The following is a 9,347-nucleotide window of genomic DNA, read 5'->3' on the forward strand; positions in this document are numbered from 1 at the left end:
ATGTTAAGGTATTGGGGCTAAGAATGGAAAAACAGTCCCCACATCATTCCTGAAAGTTCTAAAGGAAGCTGAAGTTTTGTTAGTGATGCCAATTCATCTGTGGATCTGTCTAGGGGATATTGTCGTTGAAGCAATATTCTATTTTCCAATTCATGGACAAGGGATGCCTTCCCTTTATTCAGTTTTTTGAAGAAGTTTCTGTCCACGTTCTCTCGCTTCGAGCGTACAGGTCGTCCATCTCCCTTGTTAAACTGCTTCCCAGGCATTCATTCTTCCGGATGTCATTATAAAGGGGAGTGTTTTCCTGATTTCTTTCCATTTTCAGACCGTTCATTGCTAGTGTATAGAAACACAATGGCTTTTTCCTTGTTCATCTTATATCCTGCAACTTTGCTGAAGTTGTTCGTTAGCTCTGATCATTTTTTTTTCTTCTCTTAAATCATTCCTTGGGTTTTCTATGGACAGGTGAATATTCACCTGTGAACAGGGACGGCTTTACTTCTTCCTTTCTAATCCAAAAGCCTTTCATTTTGTTGCCTTACTGCCCCGGCTACTGCCCCCTCACAATGCTGGGTAGGTTGGCAGAGAAGGTGTTCTGCCTTATCCTGACCTTGGGGAGGGTCACGGGTTTTTCATCATTAAATGTCGCGACCCCTTGCCCGCAAGGAAGACGCAACTCAGGAATCTTCTTTCAGCAGTTTATTTAGGCCCTTGATATTTCTTCTTCTCTCTCTCGGATGCCCCTCCCAGCCTTAATAAAGCATCTCAAGCCCCAATGTAAAGCTGCCACGTGGAGCTTTCTCATAGGGTGATAAGGGATTACATGCCAACTCTCCAAAAAAGGACTTGTTTATCACAGGCCACAGTGGAAGCCGGCGCCATCTTCTAATGGCGGCCACGGTCTATAGGAACGGCTCACCACAGTTCCCCCTTTTCTGTTTTATAAAACAATGTAGGCAAAAGTAGAGGTCCTATCCCACTGTGTAGAAGTGGCTGCAATGTATGGTTCAGTCCTAAGGAGGCGCCTTCTCCAGACCTGATCCCATATCAGCCGACGCCTTTTTTTGTAGGGCGGGGCGTGGACGTCAAACCCGCATGCAATAGGACATGCTTTCCTTGAGGTCCGTTGAGGGATCACTCAAGTGCAGTGCCTTGCCTCGCATCCTGCATCGTGACGACGATGAGAAGTAGGATAACACAGGTAGCCTGGTAATGATGACAAAATTTAAGTTGGCAACACAATCCCTAAGCCCCAGAGGAAGGTAAAGAGTCTGTAGCCGAGAAGAAAGACCAATCCTGAAACCCATCTGCGTGCAATGGTAACAAGACCTGTAGAGTGCAAGGGCTATTCAGTACCGGGAGAGCATAAAGAAGAGGACATGCCAATCCCAGTGTAATGTGAAATTAACTTGGGGTGCAATGGCCATGCCCAGAAATCACTGTTTAAGATGTGCAAGCCAGATTTGCGGAGAAATGCCATTCTCTAAGGCCGCAAAAGCCTGTACAATCATAGCCTTCTCTTGCGCATGGCGAGCTTTAAGGCGACAGAGAAGCCACAAACAAAGTACAACACCGAAGCAACACATTGCCCCAAAAATGTTCACTCCCACCCATTCCTTAAAAAAGGAAAAAGCAGAAGATATCCAATCGGTGAATCAACACGGGTACTGTTCAAGACAGCTATCTGGGTTAGTTGAGACTGGATCATGTCTTCCGCTGCCATGGACCAATTTCCGGCCAAATATTTGCCAATGATGTGGGAGGCATTCCTGGAATCATTAAATCTGACAGAGGTTATACATAAATGTGCACGTTGATCAATACAACCCAAATGTACTAGGTCAGACAGTTCCTCAACTTGAGCTTGAAGCAGATCTATCCTTTGATTAGCAGCCAAAATCCCAGATAAAATGTGTTGATTAATTTTACTTTGGGATTCAAGTACAGTGGATGTTTGTTGAATAACCTGATTAATAGTGGCAGCAGTTTGTACTTGGCTGGCCATGGCTACTCCAGCTGTAACTGCTGCAGCAGCAGATACCACCACAGCTGTCACTATAGCTGCCGTAATTCCAAAATCTCTACGGGTTTTAATCAATTTAACAATAGGAAAGGATTCTGGATCTGCAGTAACCGGGATCGGGACAAAGGTTGGAATTTTCATAATCACTGCCATAGTCCAGGAGCCATTCCAACACTCAGACAAGTAGCAAGTAACATTAGAACAATTAAGCATCCCCTGTAATGTAACATTAGCCAAAAGAAACAGGAACGGAGATTGGAGACAGACTGCTGCGGAGGGTAATGTAGCATTAGATAATTGTGAATTATTTGCAAAAATTTTAAGCCTCCTACCTCGCTCCGAGTCTTGGGTACTGCCAGAAACATTAAACAGCCAACTTTGGACTCCTAATATTTCCCTGGGGAAACACAAGCGCGGACTAGACTAGCCCAATCTGAGGGAGTCATGCAAAATCTAGTAAGTCCCTCCACCTGAGTGAGAGTGAAAGCGGCATCTATGCCATAAGTGCGGACAGATTCTGCCAAGGTTTTAACTATCTTAAAGTCTAAAGGCTCATGATATCTTTCCCTGTTATTGTCCTGAAATACAGGGTATGTAAGTCCCATATCTGTATTAACTGTCCTCCAAACTTGTGCATGAAAAGATCTCCCGGAACCTTGGCTCCCCCCCACATACGGAGGTGGGGCAATCGGCACCATATCTTCTTCTAAATTTTCAACCTCCTCCTCCTCAGAATTCTGTTGACCAATATTAGATCCCTCCCCCTTCTTACAGTAGGCATGCGCGCCTTGTGTCTCCTTTTTCTTCTTTTTCATTTTTATCTTATGTAGTTGTTGCAACAATATATCAAGGTCCTCAGAACACTCTGAGCCGCTTGTGTCCTCAGATGTTTTGAATTTGGTCAAGTCTGGATAGAGCCTTCTCCTATTTTTATCTTCAGGCTCTTTTGCCTTCTCACTACTGTTACTTTTGATACTCTCTGCCACTTTACTATGTGATCCTTCAGATTTTTCCTCATGTAGTTGTTCAAGAACGGCCTGACCCTCACTCACAGCTTTTTGGCATTTACCATCTGTAAGGCAACTACGGACCATGTTCCAAAGGGGTATCACCCCACCCTCTAATATGCCCTGCTCAGAAGCAAAGTCAAGATCTTTGCCTAATTTATCCCAACTAGGTACAGTAAGGCTGCCCGAAAATGCAAACCACGGTGCAGCGATATCTATCTTCTGTAAAAATCTCTGTAAAGTACTATGTTTCACTTCCAGGCCCTTGGAACGTAACAGGCCATCTAGGGCCAGGAGAAGCGGACTTGAAGATGCGGCACCCATGACACAACAACAAAAGAAGCACAAAAAACAAAAGCGAAAGTAGAAGCGAAAGTACACAGTGCAGCTGCAATAAAATGTAAGGCTCTCTCTGTGTTTACAGAGGAGCTGCCCCGCTTTGGTCGCGGATCCCATTTACTAGGGACTAACCCCGCTTTGGTCGCGGATCCCACTTACCTGGGATTAACCCCGCTTTGGTCGCGGATCCCACTTACCTGGGACTAACCGGTGCACCACCCCTGACTGCTGAAAGTTCTGGTTCCCGGGTCTCGGCACCACTTGTCGCGACCCCTTGCCCGCAAGGAAGACGCAACTCAGGAATCTTCTTTCAGCAGTTTATTCAGGCCCTTGATATTTCTTCTTCTCTCTCTCGGATGCCCCTCCCAGCCTTAATAAAGCATCTCAAGCCCCAATGCAAAGCTGCCACGTGGAGCTTTCTCATAGGGTGATAAGGGATTACATGCCAACTCTCCAAAAAAGGACTTGTTTATCACAGGCCACAGTGGAAGCCGGCGCCATCTTCTAATGGCGGCCACGGTCTATAGGAACGGCTCACCACAATTAAACACCATGTTAGTTGGAGGCTTTTCATTGATGTCCTTTATGAAGTGATGGAAGTTTCCTTCTCATCCTAGTTTGTTAAATGTCTTTCTTTTTAATCATGAGGTAGTGTGGCTGTTGTCAAGTGCTTTTTCTGCATGTGCAGATGACTCTGTGCCTCCTCGCCCTTTGCTATTGCTTGGGCACATTAGGTGGACGGCTTGTCACATTGAACCGTCCCTGCCTTAGGAAGCTGACCCTGCTTGGGTGTGGCGTGCATTTCTTTTTATAGCTGGTGTGGTGTTCTTGGAGGATTTCAGTCTCTTCATAAGGAAAGAGTGTGTCTGCAGCGTGTTTTGTGATGCCTTCGTCTGGTTTGGGCATTTCGTGACATTGCATCGCATGCACTTTGCAGCGTAGGCGAGAGGCGGGTGGAGCCCCGTTGGCAGGGCTCCTGAAGGATTCTGGCCCCCGATGGGGGGTCCTGAGAGTGAGTTGAACACTTCTCTACCTTGATTTGAGCTGAGATTCTGACACTAGTTTGCTTTGCCAGATGGTTCACTTCTGGGCTGTCAGAGGGGGAGCTAGAGAGATTTGGGGGAGGCAGCCCCCCCGGGCTCTTCCCATGGGTGTCCTTCTCCTTTGAGGAGCCTTTGCAATGCCCTTATAGGGTAAGGAGGTTACCCTGCAGTGGACAGGGTGAAGAGAGCAGGGCGGGAACTCTACAAGAGCCTAAGAGCCAGCCGCCATTGATTGACGGGGATTTGCCATTTTAACAGTGTCAGGTGTCAGGGGCCCAGTGGGTGGGACTGCCATGATAAGGTTGTGGCAATCCATTTTAAGTCACCCCATTTCCAGAATCGAGAACAAAGTCGTGCTGTTCAGTGGAGAAGCCCTGGGATAATCACCCATTTATTAAGGAGGTTTCGTATAATAAGTCTTGATCTTGCAGGGCCCCATTTCCAGTCACATTTGCCCTATGGACTGTCTTCATTATGAGCTTATGGGCCCTTGATTTTTCAGCCTGTTGATAAGGGACAAAAATTTACTTTTATTTATTTATTACTTTTTTTTTATTTAATTTTTTATTGTTGGTTGTTCAAAACATTACAAATTTCTTGACATATCATATTCCACACTTTGATTCAAGTGGGTTATGAACTCCCACCTTCACCCCATACACAGATTGCAGAATCACATCAGTTACACATCCATTGATTTACATATTGCCATACTAGTGTCTGTTGTGCTCCGCTGCCTTTCCCATCCTCTACAATCCCCCCTCCCCTCCCCTCCCCTCCCCTCCCCTCCCCTCCCCTCCTCTCTCTCTACCCCCTCCACTGTATAACCCTGAGGGTCTCCTTCCATTTCCATGCAATTTCCCTTCTCTCTCCCTTTCCCTCCCACCTCTCATCCCTGTTTAATGTTAATCTTCTTCTCATGCTCTTTGTCCCTACTCTGTTCTTAGTTACTCTCCTTATATCAAAGAAGACATTTGGCATTTGTATTTTAGGGATTGGTAGCTTCACTTAGCATAATCTGCTCTAATGCCATCCATTTCCCTGCAAATTCTATGATTTTGTCATTTTTTAATGCAGAGTAATACTCCATTGTGTATAAATGCCACATTTTTTTTTATCCATTCGTCTATTGAAGGGCATCTAGGTTGGTTCCACAGTCTTGCTATTGTGAATTGTGCTGCTATGAACATCGATGTAGCAGTGTCCCTGTAGCATGCTCTTTTTAGGTCTTTAGGGAATAGACCAAGAAGGGGAATAGCTGGGTCAAATGGTGGCTCCATTCCCAGCTTTCCAAGAAATCTCCATACTGCTTTCCAAATTGGCTGCACCAATTTGCAGTCCCACCAGCAATGTACAAGTGTACCCTTTTCCCCACATCCTCGCGAGCACTTGTTGTTGTTTGACTTCATAATGGCTGCCAATCTTACTGGAGTGAGATGGTATCTTAGGGTGGTTTTGTATTTATTACTTTTTGTTGCTAAGGATTGAACCTAGGTCTTCAGGCATGCTAGGCAAGCACGCCTCCGTTGAGCCACACCCCCAGGGCTAATTTTAATTCATTCATTGTGTCAGAGCATCCAGGACCGACATAGAATATTTCACAGCAATGAGTATATGACTGTAGGAAATTTAGGCAAAACTATGGTTATGGGGATGCATATTCTTTTATAAAACATTAATATTTAGTTGCCTTTTTCAATATTATAGGGCAGGGTTTAAATTTAGCAGGATCCCCAAGTAGAACTATAATCTATGCTGCAATAGGAAGTCCGTGAATTTTTGAGAACCATTGTGTTGTCATATATGTTAAAGTTTAGTTAGAACCTAAACTGTAGGGTCAAAAACCAATCGGTGTCCTTTAATTTTTTTTTTTTTTTTTTTGTACTAGGAATTGAACTTAGTAGTGTTTTTTTTCACTGAACTATGTCCCCATCCCTTTTTATTTATTTTTAATTTTTATTTTGAGACAGTGTCTCACTAAGTTGCTTAGGGTCTTGCTAAGTTGCTGAGGCTGGCCTGGAACTTGGGATCCTCCTGCCTCAGCCACCCAAGTCACTGGGATTACAAGCGTGCACCACTGGACCCAGCTAAAATTTTTTTGGTTGTAGAATTTTTTGGCATATAAACTAATGCATGATTTTTGAATTTCAGTGGAAACACATTAAGGAAAGTGTATATACATTTACCTATTTCATATTATATTTAAATATATGTGCATATATTTTACTTGATCACCTTTTATTTCCCCAGTTACCTGGCGATCTGTTCCTAAATGACGTAAGTAATCGAGGTCCAGCATCACCATCCCCACGCCTGGCATCTGCTCAGGACTTAAAGCTTCAAGTTTCCTTCCCCCTGGGACTTGTTGCTGCCTAAGAACAGCAGGCTTTTTCATTTTTAGGTTTTTAGCCACCTGAAGCCAGGTTCTTAGCGTCTGTCTGTGGTTGATAAGAAGGAAAAAGGGAGGAGGAAAGGGGCCCCGTGCCTCCAGGGAGGGCCCCACCACATGCTCGTCAGTTCCTGCCCCCCCAATCTTTCTCTTTTAAGTAAAATCTTTTGCATTTCTAAGTGACTAAAAATTTTTCCCTCTCCTGTCTCTCTACAGTTGCTGACCTCATCCTGGTGGGACTGAGTAGCCTGTTTTTGACTTTATACTGATTGTTACAAGAAAAAAAAAAATATATATATATATATATACATATATGTCTGACCTTGTGTTTGCTGGCCTCCTGGACAGCCACTTCCCTTTCCAGGTGTCCCAATCGACTCTGAGGGATCAGGTCAGTGTCCCCCAGTGCGATTCTTCTTCTCCATCTTCCTGGTTCCCAGGCCCCACCTCTGCAGGCAGAGTACCCAGCCGGGCCTCCGCGGCTTCCTTGGGAGTTTGGCATTTACCCAAGAGCTGCTTTGACATCCTCTGGTGTCTGTGGTGGGACAGGGACCAAGTGTCCTGAGTATTTATATTTATCCCCATCAGAGTCTTAGCCATATGAGGCCAGGAATTAGACTCATGATACCCCATGGGGCTGGGGACATGGGTGACAGGATCAAGGGACCCAGCAAGAAAGCAGGGTGGACCCCAGCAGGGGCCACCCTTTCTAGCCTTAGACCCACTGTACCAACTGCAGATACCTCCAGTCTGAATGGGGTCCCCCAGTGACACTTTGCTGCTGTCACACCCCACCACACCCCATGAGGAGAACCGTGGGGCTCTGGGACGTTGTCCCCCAGTTGTTTCATTAGCGAGAATGTTGCCCTGTGGTCTCAGGAGCTCACCTTGGCTCAGGCTGGGACAGAGAAATAGTTGTTACTGGGGACAAGGGATTAGGAATGTCACACTTCACTCTAAGAGAGTTGCCTCGTGTGGGCGCCTTCCCAGTCAGGGTCCCAGAGCCACCCTGGCCCTTGGTCTAGACTAGAGTCCCTCTTGGGGTGGGCCAGATCACTTTGGGGAGCATTGTGGGGAGGCCCCTCTGAATGACTCATATTCTCTGTCCCAGAGCGGAGAGGCTCTGACCGTCACTACATCTCTAGTGACCTGAACTTTGCCCAGGTCCCAGAGGTTGAGGATGCGTCTTCAGACGTAGGCGTGTCACCCCATGGATGGAGCTACTCACCTGTTCCTTTGTGATACCACCCTTTGCCCTGTTTGAGATAGAATGTTCCATGGAAACACCCTTAATGTGTTCCCTTCTCTTGCTCTGCCCTTGGGTGTGGCCTTCCTAGATGTCAGTCAACCTGCTGACAGTGGACATCATGAAGCTAGACTCAGCACCCTGAAACTTGACCCCTGGCCTCATTTGAATGGCTTCTCCTCAATAAAAGGAGTCAGCATGTACTCTCTCTTTCTCTCTCTCTCTCTCTTTCTGTGGACCCTTAAGGTCTGAGGAGCTGTTACAGGACCCCAAAGAAAAAGATATCTCTGTCTCTTTTGGGGTTATTTTGTGCAGCCCAGTTCCCCTGGAGTGAGCCTGAGTGTTTTAGTCGCGAGGAACATGACAGAGCATTATCATTGCCACTAACATTTTAGGGTGGACAGCCTAGCGGCACTCTACAGAGGTGACGGCAGCAGAGGGGGGTCAGTTGAACTACAGGGAACAGCACCGCCTCCCCTGGAGGATGTTAGAGGCAGAAGCACTCTCCGTCCTGCCAATAGTTCTGACTGAGAACCTTCAAGGTGAAGAGCACCCCCTCAATGATTAGCAGACACACAGAAGGAAATAACGATTTTTTTACTTACAGGTCCCAGTGGGTATGGGGCATGCCCAGAGGCCCCCCACATGCAGGCCAGGGAGTGAGTGGAGAGAGATCACAACTTGTGGACCAACACCTTTAGGGGTCTTGGGCAGGTTTCACTCAGGGATTTTTAAAAAAAAAATATTTATTTTTTAGTTGGAGGTGGACGCAATATCTTTATTTCATTTTTATGTGGTGCTGAGGATCGAACCCAGTGCCTCACACATGCTAGGCAAGCGCTCTACTACTGAGCCACACCCCAGCCCCTCACTCAGGGAAATGTAACTGCTGCCATTTAAAGCAAGCAGGCCTGAGTCCTGGGAGGTCACACTGTGATCAAGTGGTGGTAACAGTGACATATCTGCACAAGTCCAGTGGGCCCAGTGAAGTGGACTGTGTTCGGCTGTCCCAAGGAAGATGGTCACTAGGAGGAAGTTGTATGAGTCAGATATCTGGATCCACCGCTTTGAGGAACTGGACACAGTGTCAGAGGTGACTAAGGCCTGCAGCTGGATTGAGAAAGTGAAAACTGTATTTAAAATGGATGTCGTGGCAGCAATTATAATTGACCACAATTATTCTCACAATTTTTTGCAGGGGGGTACTGGGGATTGAACCTAGGGGCACTTTATCATTTTATCCCCATCTCTTTTTATTTTTTATTTTGAAGCAGGGTCTTGCTAAGAGTTACTCAGGGCT

At 46.1% G+C, this 9,347-nt stretch overlaps 1 long non-coding RNA gene across 1 annotated transcript; it reads right to left on the minus strand.

Annotated features, from left to right (window-relative positions):
- Positions 1 to 4,766: 4,766 nt before the first annotated feature.
- LOC114099257 (uncharacterized) lies at positions 4,767 to 7,315 on the minus strand. Its single transcript, XR_003583858.2, has 2 exons — positions 7,124 to 7,315; positions 4,767 to 4,915 (listed from the first exon to the last, which is right to left on the minus strand). It is a non-coding gene; the product is annotated as an uncharacterized lncRNA (long non-coding RNA).
- Positions 7,316 to 9,347: the final 2,032 nt, after the last annotated feature.

Source organism: Marmota flaviventris, chromosome 6 (genome assembly GCF_047511675.1).
Source record: "Marmota flaviventris isolate mMarFla1 chromosome 6, mMarFla1.hap1, whole genome shotgun sequence".
Classification (NCBI taxonomy): Eukaryota; Metazoa; Chordata; class Mammalia; order Rodentia; family Sciuridae; genus Marmota; species Marmota flaviventris.